This window comes from Myotis daubentonii, chromosome 2, assembly GCF_963259705.1.
Source record: "Myotis daubentonii chromosome 2, mMyoDau2.1, whole genome shotgun sequence".
Lineage (NCBI taxonomy): Eukaryota > Metazoa > Chordata > Mammalia > Chiroptera > Vespertilionidae > Myotis > Myotis daubentonii.
In genome coordinates this window covers 54,713,740-54,727,418 of record NC_081841.1, presented here as the reverse complement: position 1 = coordinate 54,727,418, position 13,679 = coordinate 54,713,740, and positions in this window count along the sequence as shown.

Sequence of the window (13,679 nt, the reverse complement as noted above, 5' to 3'; positions counted from 1 at the left end):
AAAAAATTAAAAAATAAATAAATAAAGGGGTAATTAGTTTGGGGGAAAAAAAGTAACAGTGGAATGTAATAATGAAAAGATGAAGATGTAAACAATGTATTGCGGAACCACAAAGATGAGGTGACTAAACAAGGGAGGAGTGATAGTGAACACGTTGGATTCACTCCAGGGAGGAGGCAACATCTGCTGTGGAATACAGCAGGCAGGCGGACAGGGAAGCTCACCCCTGGCAGAGAAATAGCATGAATATGTATATAACACCACAGCGAGCAGGGAATACTTCACAGAGGCCAGAGATGAGGTCTGAGAGATGAAGGGCCTTGAACACATGGCCAAGGAGTTTGCACTTTATGCGATGGACAATGGGTGGTCATTAAAGACTTTTGAGTAGAGACGTGGCATGAACTTCAGGAGATTCCTTAGGCCTTAGCCCAGAACACGGGCTGTAGTGGAGACAGACTGGAGGCCAGAGAGCCATGAGAAACTCCAAGGTAGCCTGGTCTGGAAATAAAGGAGGCCTACACCTGTGGACTATTATGGGTCTTAGGAAATAAGCCTGGAGGCCTGAGGACTCGCTGTGGGTGCCGTCCTCTGTCCCTGTCCTGTTCCCTCATGCCCTGACCTGTGGGAGGGGAGGGTGCTGCAGAGAGGGGAAATCAGGGAGGAAGGGGAGGTGGGAGGCAGCCCCATCTTCACCTCATGGCTGGCCTTCAGAGGAAGAAGCACTGGAGCAATTGGGGGGTGACTGCCAGCCCCCCCTTCCCTCCCTCTTGCCTGAGGGAGGAGAGGGCCTCACCTGTGCAGTGACCCAGAGCTCTCTGTGGATTACTAAATTATACAAGATTTTGCTAAATGGAAATCATATAACAATGCTGGTTCGTGGAGGAGGAGGACCTGAAATATGAATGGATTTCCTTTGACTTATGCTAGATTCTGTTTTATCTTATAATGACAACAAAATATAATGCTTTTCAGTGTCTGGTTTCTGTGAGGCTAAGTTTCCCGTTGAAGGGAAATGCTTTGAAGAAGCACTGTAAATGCCATTTTTAAGTTAATCGTGTTTATCTTGGGGGGGGGGGGGAGAGAAGACATTGAAGACTAAAATAAAGGTGATTTTGGTTAATTGTCATTTTATTTATTACACTGCAATAGCCATTGGAACAAAGTTTGTAGTTATTTTGTCAATTGCTCTCTTGTCGTTTTACACCTGTTTGCTTCCTTATTTACATGACCACTTGATTCTCAAAAATTGTTCCAAACAAAATGACAAACTTGGATTTTGAACAGGTGCATTTAACCTGAAATGTTCAATTCAGTTCAAACTGTGATGCTTTGAAATTAGGGTTTTTCTACAGAACTCGAGTTCCATTAATTCTATTAAAAACAAACAAGCAAAAATGCACAGGTAATCTGTGCACATTGTAGAAAGGCAGATAAATACAAAGGAAAACATGTGTTTTGCTGTCTATCCTCTTAGACTTTCTCACTTTATGTTTACGAAAACTTGCTCACCCTGATTACACTCTTTATACATTTTTATTTTTCTTAGACGAAATTCAGAAATATGTAAAGTCAAAAGATACATATTCTCATCTTGCCAACAATACGATTGTCAGCAGTTTTTCATATTTTACATACTCACCACCACTGGCTATGTTCACTCTTCTCCTCTCTTGTCATTGTGACAGGCAAAACCTGGTATATTTAAATGTTATTAACAGCACTGTGCAGTTTTATTAACCATTCAAGAACAGTAGCATCTGGTAATATCAGGACAGAATTGGGATTTAAAAATGAACAGAACCTGGCCAGTGTTGTTCAGTGGTTGAGTGTTGACCTATGAACCAGGAGGTCACAGTTTGATTCCCAGTCAAGACACATGCCTGGGTTTCAGGCTCAATCCCCAGTAGGAAGCGTGCAGGAGGCATCAATGATTCTCTCTCATCGCTGATGTTTCTATCTCTCCCTCCCTCTCTCTTCCTTTCTGAAATCTATGAAAACATACATTTTTTAAGTGACCTGATATTCAACATCTTAACAATTTAAAAGAAGTCACTACATATTCTTTTCACAAACGTGTTTGCAGAGCCAATACAGTACTAGCCATTGACCCAGCACACCAAGTGTACTGAAGCAGAAAAGATCAAGAAAAATAGCTACATTAGAAAGACTTCAACACGTTAGAAAACGAATGAAAAGCTTTCTCCCCTCAATCCCCTAAAACAACATCATCTGGATCCACCTGTGGTCCCACATCAACTTCTAGACTATTTGTCAGGAGGGCAAAAGTACAATGACACTGGCCAGTGCAGTCCTTGGAGCTTTAGGAAGGGGAGGGGGAGAGGGTCAGTTCTCAGAACAAATGGGTGAGCTTCAGTGTCATCAGCAGGACCTTTGGATTCTTTCTTCTTCCGAACTTCTCCAATGTGTGTGTCCTTCTCTCACCAGCGCTCCGTTTCGGCAGCGTTGATGCCTCTTTGCTGGCTTTCATCTTGTGGGTCAGTTTCCCTTTTGCCATTTCAGTCAAGTTCATTCTCTTCTTTGCTTTCTGAAGCATTTCTTTCTCCCGTTCTCATTGCTCAGCAAGCTGCTTCAAGGCCTCCGCTTCATGGGACTTGAGTCTTTCTTCTGCAGCTTCTAATTTCTTCTGAATTTCCTCCCGGGGAAGATCCTCCTTCCTGGGCAGGGAAGGGGGAGTTCTGGGGTGGATTCTTCTGAAGGCTGGCCTGAGGCACGCTTCCCCCATCCTCTAACCTGGGTATCAGAGGAAGCCAGGTGACTAGAAGACAAGAGCCTGGCCATATATTCTACACAATCCACTGCCCGGTTCGAGCTGCCTGGCCACACTCCCAAATTTTCTTTATTAATTTTGTGTTTTGTGAATTGAGATGCTTGTCTTGTTTCTTACCAATTTGTAAGAATTCTTAATAGGTTATTCTTAGTCGTGTATTTTACAGGTAAATTCCCTAGTTTGTAGTTTGCCTGTTAGAGGTACATTTTTTTACATAAATTTAAAAATATTTTTATGTGAGAGGGAAAAAAAAGAAAGAAAGACTCACAGGTGGAAAGCTGAGTTTTTCCAACCCAGGAGCTACCCCTGATCTATATGGTCCTACTCCCAAGACATATAAAATTATGTGTGCAGCCTGGCTGGAGTGCTCAGTTGGTTGAGCATCAGTCTGTGTGCAGAAGTGTTGCCGGTTTGATTCCCAGTCAGGACACATATCTGGGTTTCAGGTTCAATCCCTGGTTGAAGGCAACCAATCAATGTTTCTCTCTGACATCTCTCTCTCTCTCTCTCTCTCTCTCTCTCTCTCTCTCTCTCTATCCTCCCCCCACCCCCACTCAGGTGAGGATTAAAAAAATAAAAAATGTGTGCTCAGAAGATCAACAGAGTGACTGTCCTACTGGCAATGCAATCTGCAAATGTGTTCAGAGCTGGAAACAGGAGGTGGGGGGGGGGTGGGGGGACGGGGGGGGCACGGGAATTGGAAGTTAATGTCATTCAGGAAGAAATTGGAGGGGGATTTCTGAGATTAGATTAGGGAAATTTCCATTTTCATCCTTTGACCCTCCAGTTCAGATCAATATAAGAAATGACATGATACTCATTACCTAATGGAGATCAAAGCAAAATATCTACCTTACTAATGGCTGCACAGATGTGCTATAAACCCAAAGGCAGGGCTCCCTGTTAAAGTTGGATGGGAAACCTCGGGACAAAGGTGCCTTCTACTCTTGCCCTGTGCCCACCCCCACCTGCCTGAGTCAGGGACTGAACAAGGACAGGGCCGGGGAAGCCACAGGCACGCTGTCACAGGTAAGATCATCTACTCTTCCCCCAGAGGAGAGTAAGCACGGAATGAAAAAGTAAGCTGAAAACTATTCCCTCCAACCCCTGTGGGGAGGGGACATCTAAGAGGAAGAGCCCCCAAACAGAGAAGCTTTCTCTTTGCTCAGCGCTTTGGATTTCAAGGGTTGGCTTCTGATCTGTGACCAACCACAGGTGCAGCTGGAGGGATGGCTGCGAAGAGACCGTGCATCAGAGATGTCTCCCACTTTGTAGATATTCAGCCATTTGTGACCTACAAAAGTGGCCATGTCATATGGCCCATTGATTTTTATAGCTCCTACTATGTGGCAGGAGCAAACAAGAAGTATATTTCCAAATAGCAAATGTGCAAATAGGTTTCCAAATGCTTTACACATATTTACTCATTTAATCCTTACAAAAGACCCCCAAAAAATTCAATTCTTATTTTCAGATAAAGAAAATGAAGTAGCAAGTCCTCACCACCAATATTTGTATATTCTCCTGGAATCAGCGGGGTGATCAGTTTACTGTTGCCCCCCAAGGGCTCTGAATTAGATACAAATAGGATGAAAACTAACTCCAACACTGAAACTCCTAAACACTATTTCTCCTCTCCAATCAGCTCAGTGCTGGGAGCCGGTCCATCCTTGCTGTTTCAAGGGACCTGGCATATATGGCATACGGTTCTTAATATGTTTGCTCACCTTCTTGGCGCTGTGTTTTAACCAAGGTCACCTCTCCGAGAAAGGTTGAATCCCCAAGTAGGGATTTTCCCCTGAAGTTAGGGAGGGAATAAAACCCCTCAACTAAGTGCCAGGCGGGTAATTAATCACTTTAACTACGAACAATCATGCTTAAGCTACATAGTCTTTACTCCCTGGAATGGAGATAAGAAACGCCCTAACCTTTGTAATAGAGATTGACAGGATTAAAATGAACTGGTATAAATACAGATGGAACAAGACAGAAAGACACAGAACTTAGGACACAGGGCTTGGAAGACAGGACCAAGAGAGACAGAGCCTAGGCACAGAACCTACACAGAACGTTCTCTAGAGACAGAAGAACTTCGCTGGAGAGAGCATGCCGGAGGATCCTGGACAGGGACTGGCCTCGGAGCCTGGAGGCGGAGCCTGGCGAGAGAGCATGGCAGGGGATCCTGGACTGAACCTGACTGCGGAGATTGGCAGGAGAGCCTGACTAGAACCTGGTGACTGAACCTGACTGGAGAACCTGAGCAGAACCTCTCTGGAGATCCAGACCAGAACTTGGCTGGAGATCCTGGCTAGAGATCCTGGCTAGGCTGCTGATCAACTGAATGCTGTCTCCGTGTCATTCCTTCTTCGCCGACTCTGTCCAAACCTTTGGGGAACCCCTGGACCCACTGGGGCTGGACCCCAGCATATGGCGCCCAAACAGGGACCCCTAGGTAAGCGCCCCACACTCGGGACGGATAGGACTCCACCATAGGAAAAGGGTGGATAGTCTTCGCCGACTCCGTCCACACCTTTGGGAACCCCTGGAACAGGATTCCCATAGGTAAGCCCCCCCCATTGAGAACCCCCACATTCAGGACGGATAGGACTCCACCAGGGTCCTGCAAACCCCCCTACAGAGGATAAGTAGGGTAAGAAGGTGGATAGTACAGAACTTAGATTGAGAAGATGTGCCATACTGAGTCCAAAGAAAGAAGACTCTGTATTGATTCTTAGATTGAGAAGATGTGCCATACTGAGTCCAAAGAAAGAAGACTCTGTATTGATCTTTAGATTAAGAAGATGTGCCATACTGAGTCTAAAGAAAGAAGACTCTGTATTGATCTTTTAACATATATGCTTGCTAGCAGAGGAATTAAGGTTACTCCCAGTCAGACAGAACGTTTTATACAAGAAGTATGTCCATGCTTTCCTGAGGAAGGAAAGGTAAATGTAATGGCATGGGAGGAGGTAGGCCCAAGGAGCCTTATCCTTAACCCCACTGCAGCCTTTCCACCCCGGGAAAGTGCAGGATTGGCAAGCTCTCCCTGGGGTGATAGATCAGGACTCAGGTAATAGCGGAAAGCGTCAATCCTACTCTTAAAATGGATATAAGAGAGCATTTGAGGTTTTTCTTTTTAATGCTTGCTTTTAAAAAATAAAAAAGGGGGAATTTGCCGGGAGCCGGTCCATCCTTGCTGTTTCAAGGGACCTGGCATATATGGCATACGGTTCTTAATATGTTTGCTCACCTTCTTGGCGCTGTGTTTTAACCAAGGTCACCTCTCCGAGAAAGGTTGAATCCCCAAGTAGGGATTTTCCCCTGAAGTTAGGGAGGGAATAAAACCCCTCAACTAAGTGCCAGGCGGGTAATTAATCACTTTAACTACGAACAATCATGCTTAAGCTACATAGTCTTTACTCCCTGGAATGGAGATAAGAAACGCCCTAACCTTTGTAATAGAGATTGACAGGATTAAAATGAACTGGTATAAATACAGATGGAACAAGACAGAAAGACACAGAACTTAGGACACAGGGCTTGGAAGACAGGACCAAGAGAGACAGAGCCTAGGCACAGAACCTACACAGAACGTTCTCTAGAGACAGAAGAACTTCGCTGGAGAGAGCATGCCGGAGGATCCTGGACAGGGACTGGCCTCGGAGCCTGGAGGCGGAGCCTGGCGAGAGAGCATGGCAGGGGATCCTGGACTGAACCTGACTGCGGAGATTGGCAGGAGAGCCTGACTAGAATCTGGTGACTGAACCTGACTGGAGAACCTGAGCAGAACCTGGCTGGAGAACCTAGCGAGGGAACATGGCTACTGAACCTGACTGGAGAACCTGAGCAGAACCTCTCTGGAGATCCAGACCAGAACTTGGCTGGAGATCCTGGCTGGAGATCCTGGCTAGGCTGCTCATCAACTGAATGCTGTCTCCATGTCATTCCTTCTTCGCCGACTCCGTCCACACCTTTGGGGAACCCCTGGACCCGCTGGGATTGGACCCCAGAAGCTCAGTTCAGCTCACCTGCAACTTACAAAATAAGTACTACCTGGCAGCATAAACTATCAAATCATTCAACACTAGCTGCCAAAAAATGCCCTAAATTTAAACATAAACCCCCTCTTAATGTCAAAAGTAATAAAGATTCCTATCCAATTCGGCTCAATGGATAGAGCGTCAACCTTCTGACCAAAGGATCTCAGGTTTAATTCTGGTCAAGGGCACGTACCTCTGTTGCAGGCTCCTCACCAGGCCCAGCCCTGGTCAGGGCGCGAGCAGGAGGCAATTAATCAATATGTTTCTCTCACATTGATATTTCTCTCTGTCTTTTCATCTCTCTTTCACTCTCTCTAAAAATCAATGGAAAAATATCCTCGGGTCAGGATTAAAAGAAAAAGTAACAAAATTTAAAGATACTTTCTTTTAAATTAGAATGCAAGGAAATAAAAGTCCAAAACTATTCCCTTCCCCAGATATCTAAACTACAGCAAAGGAAATGTAGTCAATAGTCTGTCTATATATATTAAAAGCCTAAGCGGCCAGCAGACCAATAGCTATGATGTGCATTGGCCACCAGGGGGCAGATGCTCAACGCAGGAACAGAAACCACAGGCATGGAAACATGGAACAAATTGATGAATCTCAGAGGGAAGCGGGGAAGGGAGAGGGCAGGAAGAGGTTAACCAAAGATCTTATATGCATAGTAGAGGCCCTGTGCCCAGATTCATGCACAGGTGGGGTCCCTCAGCCTGGCCTGAGCCCTCTTGCAATCTGGGACCCCATGGGAAATGTCAGACTGACAGTTTCAGCCCAATCCCCACAGGCCAGGCCGAGGGACCCCACCCATACACAAATCTGTGCACCGGGCCTCTAGTATTGTCATAATTATGTATTGTATTAAATGGGTACTAGACTTATTGGGATGATCACTTTGTAAGTTACATGAATGCCTAATCACTATGTTATACTAGTACACCTGAAACTAATACAATATTCTATGTCAACTATAATTGAAAAAAAATAATTGTAATTCTTCCCCAATTTGTTATTCTGCTCATTCTTTTTTTAATATATTTTTATTGATTTTTTTACAGAGAGCAAGGGAGAGGGATATAGAGTTAGAAACATCGATCAGCTGCCTCCTGCACACCCCCCACTGGGGATGTGCCCACAACCATCCCTTGACCAAAATCGAACCTGGGACCCTTCAGTCCGCAGGCCGATACTCTATCCACTGAGCCAATCCAGTTAGGACAGTTTCTGCTCATTCTTAACCAGGAGGTTTCACTCCCAAAAACCCTAGTGATGTCTATTTGCTTGGGCATCGCTCTTCCTAAAGAATATCCATTCCCACAAGGTCAGTTCCCTACGTCCCCCAACTGGCTGCCAGGCCCTGCTTGCCTCCCCACCTGAAAAAACACTGGCCTGTCAGGAGGGGCTGACAGTGTTCCTTCTGTTGATCCAGCTGGTTGGTAGAACAAGGTCTGGATGGGAAGGGGAAGGGAAGGTACACACACTCTCCCTATAACTTCAGCTTCCCAAGTGTGGGAAGGGGTTAGGTCCCTGGGTCCCCATCCTCTCTCTGGCCTGGGGGAGCCGCATCTCCAGATCTCTGAGGTGGGACAGTAGAGGGAGGGACTGTGGGGAGACCTCCAAGCTCCTGAGGATGAGGAGGGTGGAGAGCCAGGAGCATGGGGAGTGTTCGCTGGGTCAGGAGAAAGGCTATGGTGCCTGCAGGCAGGGGACTCGCACAGATAACCTCAGAGCCTGGAAGAAATGGCCCAAGAGTGTGGAACGTGGGGGTTAGGGGTGAGGTTTCCAGCAGATATGCCTTCCATTGGCACAAACAGGTACCACTACGTGACACCTGCCTCAGTGTGGTCTCAGAGGAGGCAGGTGCAGTGTGTCTTGAGCGTTGAGGGGGAGGCCAGCTGGTTCGGGGGTGGGGCAGGGGAGAGGGATAGGGCAGCAAGCCTGGAGCCTGCTTTTCTCTAATCTTCAGAAATCTGTCTGCCAAGCCTGAAATTTTACCTGCAGTCTAACCTCAACCCCAAAGGCTATATCCTGGTCTTTCTGCTCTGAAAGGTGAGCTGTTCCTCCAGCCCCTCCAAAGTGTACTTAATCCACACTTGAGTAGCTCGTGGGTCCCTCTTTATCAAAGTCAGGGTAACCAGGACACAGAATACCACACCAGCAAAACTTAGAAACACAAACATATTCTCTACTATGTGCCCAGAACCTAGTGCATGGTTTTTTTGTGGGGATTTGGGGAAGAAATAGGGGCAAAAAACCTTTGATGAGGATTTAAGGGGCAGGGAAAAGGTGCGGTGGAGACTGGCACTGAGCCACAGCCACCTCCTGCGCACCTTCTCCACGGAGGTTCTCAGAGCAGTGGTGCTGCTGTGGGGGGAGCCCATCTCATCTGTGCTCCTCCGGACAGTCCCCCCAGTGGGCACTGGGAGAGTCCCCCTAGTGGGCACTGGGACAGTCCCCCCAGTGGGCACTGGGAGAGTCCCCCCAGTGGGCAGCTGGGGCAGCACAGGAGCTGGAATTGGGCTTGCTTAGCCAGGGCCCAGTGCAGTTGAAACAGAAGACAGAAATGACAAGGCTTCTCAATGACAGCCTCCTCCTGACACACGGGGCCTTGGAGCTCAGCCAGAATCAAATTACTACGTTTGATTATGTAAGCCAGCAACGAAACGTGGCAAAACTTGGTGGTATCTGAGAGAATAGGGAAAACCTGGACTGTCTTCTCAGGAGCATTTTCTCAATCCGTTGAGATCTTGCTTCCAGACATGCCCTCAAAATGTAGGTCCAAATAAACTCATGAAATTCTTCTCTCAGTGTGGGTGTTCTTTCGGCGACATCCCCCATGGAGGGGTTAACTGGGGCATCAAGTTTCCCATTAGAGGTGGGGGCCTGCCTACTGTCTCTTCTCTGGAAGGGGGGCACTGAAGACATTCTGTCATCTTGTGATATTTAAAAATTTAAAGTAACACTCCCAGTCGCCCCAATTTAACTCAGATGTGACTACATCCATTTCTCTCCTGTAGGACTTCCCATTCGTGTGTTTCACCTTCTCAGTAACTACATGGAGGGTCCTGACCACAGATTCTCGGCTTGTCCCCTCAGGGCATAGACGATACCTCCCCCACCCCCTCCCCACTCCCAAATGATTGCCCCTTTCAGACTTGCCCAACCCAGTGGTCGGCAAACTCATTAGTCAACAGAGCCAAATATCAACAGTACAATGATTGAAATTTCTTCTGAGAGCCAAATTTTTTAAACTTAAACTATATAGGTAGGGACATTGTTATTAACTTAACTAAGGTACTCCTAAGCTGGCCTTTGCTAAAAAAACGTCCTCAATCTGATTGAGGTACATTTGCTGAGGTCGACCCCTTCCAACTCTCCCATCCACACTCGTATTGTATACTTGTTTCGTCTATCTCCTTTCGTTCATCCTCTCTATATGTCCAAACCATCTCAACATACCTAAAAAAATGTTTTATTTTATAATAATAAAGCCACCATCACAAAATAATTACAATCCTTAAATTGATGATAAAAATACCTGTAGGATTTGCAGCTGGTTGGGAAAATACAGGTAACTTTATGCTTCGAGTAGGTACTTTTGTCACCCACGTGCGATTTGCGGACACAACTAGCACTAACCACTGCACATGAGACTGCTGACTGGCTCACTCAACTCGTGCACGAATCTCGCGCGCCTCCCCCTCACTGCGTCTCCCATTGCCAGACCGACACCCCCCACTTCTTCTAAGGCCACTTCTTCAAAATAGACTCGCCCTGGCAGAAAACCGACTTCTGCGCTTGGGCCACAAAGTTTCAATCGCACTGTACGTGCACGCCCGCACGTGGTATTTTGTGGAAGAGCCACACTCAAGGGGCCAAAGAGCCGCATGTTGCTCGCGAGCCCCGGTTTGCCGACCACTGGCCTAACTATACTTGCAGTGTTCACCTCTAATCCTCCTGGCCTCCCTTCAAGCCAAACAAGCCGCTGTCAACACTAGTTCCCTGGTTCCACGCTCCCTCTAGCGGCTTCACTCCGCTTTGCAGCGTTATTAAATCTCTAGACCCCACTCATCCTCCCTGATCCAGAAATGAGTAAATATTCTGCTCTTTTTAACTTCCATCCTTAAAAGCATGTAGGTATAGAAACGTTTCCTTTCTCTCTTACTACATCTCAAGTGTGGCCTCTAAGAACTCAACATTTCTCCCAAGAAAATTGTCTTTTCCCCCAGCTCAATCCACAGAACTTCCTTTCTTTTTCATTTTCTCTTTTGCTGACTTTTCTCACTACAAAGCTAAGACTGATTCCCTGAATACGTCTGATTTCTAGAGACAGAGTGTTCCCGGCACTCGATGTGTTCATGTCTCTTTTATCCTCCAAGTGTGTAATAATTCTACTGAGTGTTTCTCCACCGAGGCATTTCCTCCATATAAGGGGTCCTGGGCCTTCTGATCTGAGGGACATGCCGATCCCCACAGTGGGCATCTGAAATCAGGGCTTAATAAATGCACACCCCGGAGCCAACTTGAGGCTGTGTGGTAGGAAATCATCCTCGAAGCCTGTGCACAGGCCATAAATAACCTCCCTCCATCGCTCCTTCTGCAGCCCTAACTGCCGTTCAAAACAAAGGAGACAATCAGGCCCCGGGACAGCCAATCTAGCATCGCTTACTAGAGATTAGCACAAGTAATCTGAATCCAAAATTGAGTCTTCCTTTGTTCTGCACCCACGTGGAACTGAGGTAATTCCATTCCAGCTTCAACTACACCTAGAAAGCTGCAGGTTAGAATTATTTTGTGAGCCTTTGCCTAATTAAATCCATGGTACTGGAGTCCCCACCAGGCCAGTCCTTGATTTTACTGTCCAGGTTCCAGGGAAGCCCACCAGCATGTCATCCCTTCACCCCGCTGAATCCGGCCAATGGAGAAGGCACCCGAAACAGAGACCAAAAGGAGACCCAAGTATTTGTTTTATAAATGACGAGATGAGTGCCAGACAACCCACAGCACTCTGACCTCACTGGCAAGCCGAACTGGAGAATGCAATCGGGACACGAGTCCAAAGAGAGCCTCCTCTGCTTCCTCCTGGCCTGAGCCGCTAAGCAGAGAGAAACAGCAGACATCCCCAAGGGAGCAGGGGCAGGAAGCCCTGTCCAAGTGTGTGCATTTGTATCAGGAGAGCACAGCATTCAAAGAGACAATGCTAGTCTGTTAAATTCCTGTTAATGCATTAACTCCACTCCTGCTGAAACATGTCAGATAAATCCTGTCTCTCCAGCTGCCATAGCCGCTCACCCTGCAGGAGGAGGCAGTCGCCGGGAAAAGCGGGTCCTTTCATCTTGTATTTGTTTGCTAATTACAATTTCTAATTACAGATTACCTCAAATGCATTGGCTTAAAGGAACACAAATGTATTTTTTTAATAATCCTGGAGGTCAGGCTTCCAAGACGGGTCTCCCTAGGCTAAAATCAAGGCGTCAGCAAGGCCACAGTCCTCTTGGAGGCTCTACGGAGGATCCATTCTGTGCCCTTTCCAGTGTCTAGAGGCCGCCCACATTCCCTGGCTCACGGCCCCATCCTCCCATTTTTACAGCTAGCAGCATCAAGCCAAGTTCTTCTCCCTTTGCCATCCATCCTGTTCTCTCTGCTGAATCCCTCCTTCATATTTAAGGACCCTTGGGATTATATTGGATACACTTGGAAAATCTAAGATAATCTCCCTGTTTGAAAGCCAGTCGATTAGCAGCTATAATTCCATCTGCAGCCTTATTTCCCCTTTGCCAGATAGTAGAACATATTCACAGGTTCTAGAGATTAGAACATGGACATCTTTAGGGTCCATCATTCTGCTACCACACACCTCCTGCTCCCATGGAATCAGCCACCACCCACCCCCCTCAGTCCTTGGTACCACAGGAATCAGTTGCCAAAGGCCCCAAACTAGGTACTGAGGTCTATACCCTGTATCGATTGCTCTTAGAGGAAGGTGGGCAACCAAATCCCTCTTGTCACTCCTGTTCTGTCCACCACCACCACCACCCCATCATCACCAGGACCAAGCCAAAGCCTCCAGGACTCTGTTAACCAAACTCCCATCTTGATGCAGCTCTGTCCACGCCCCCCCTCCCAACCCAGTCCTCTGCCCAGCCTCATGCTCCCAAGCCCTTTTCTTGTGCCCTCGAGAATTCCCAGTCTGTGTCTTGCTTTGAATGTTCTCTCTATTGCCTATTCCTAAAAGACATTTTAAAATATCCTAAGAATTCCACAGCCTCTATGAGGCTCTCAAATGGAAGCTGCTTTCTTTGCGTAGCTGACTCCCTTTCCTCCTTCAGGTCTCAGCTCAAAGGTCTCTTCCCAGAGAGACCTTCCTGGCCACCCCACCTGCCCTCCCACCAGTTACTTCTGTCACCTCACCCGTTTATTCCCTCACTGCACTCACCACGCTTTGAAATATCTTATTTAGACACTTTAGTGGTGTATATACTTTCTGCCTCACAAAATGCAAGCTCTGAGAAACCTGGGAACTTGTTGATCATTATTATTCACCATTTCTCTCTGGTACCTTGAACAGTAATTATTACAGAAACAGTTGGAGGTCAGTGAATAAATCTGAATTCATGAGTAAATTGAATGAATGAATGAATGAATGAATGAATGAAGAGTTGGTGAAATTAGCTACTCCTTTCCCAGGAAGGAGCAGGTAAGGGACAGAGAGAAGCCAGAGGGTTTCACACTGACACTCTGGTGAAGAAGGAGCAGAGTCCTGTCCTCTAATGGAAAGGGGCACAGGGAAGGGGTGGCAGATGAGGGTCTCCCTCTCTCAAAGTGGTTGGGAAGAAAAGATTCTGGAA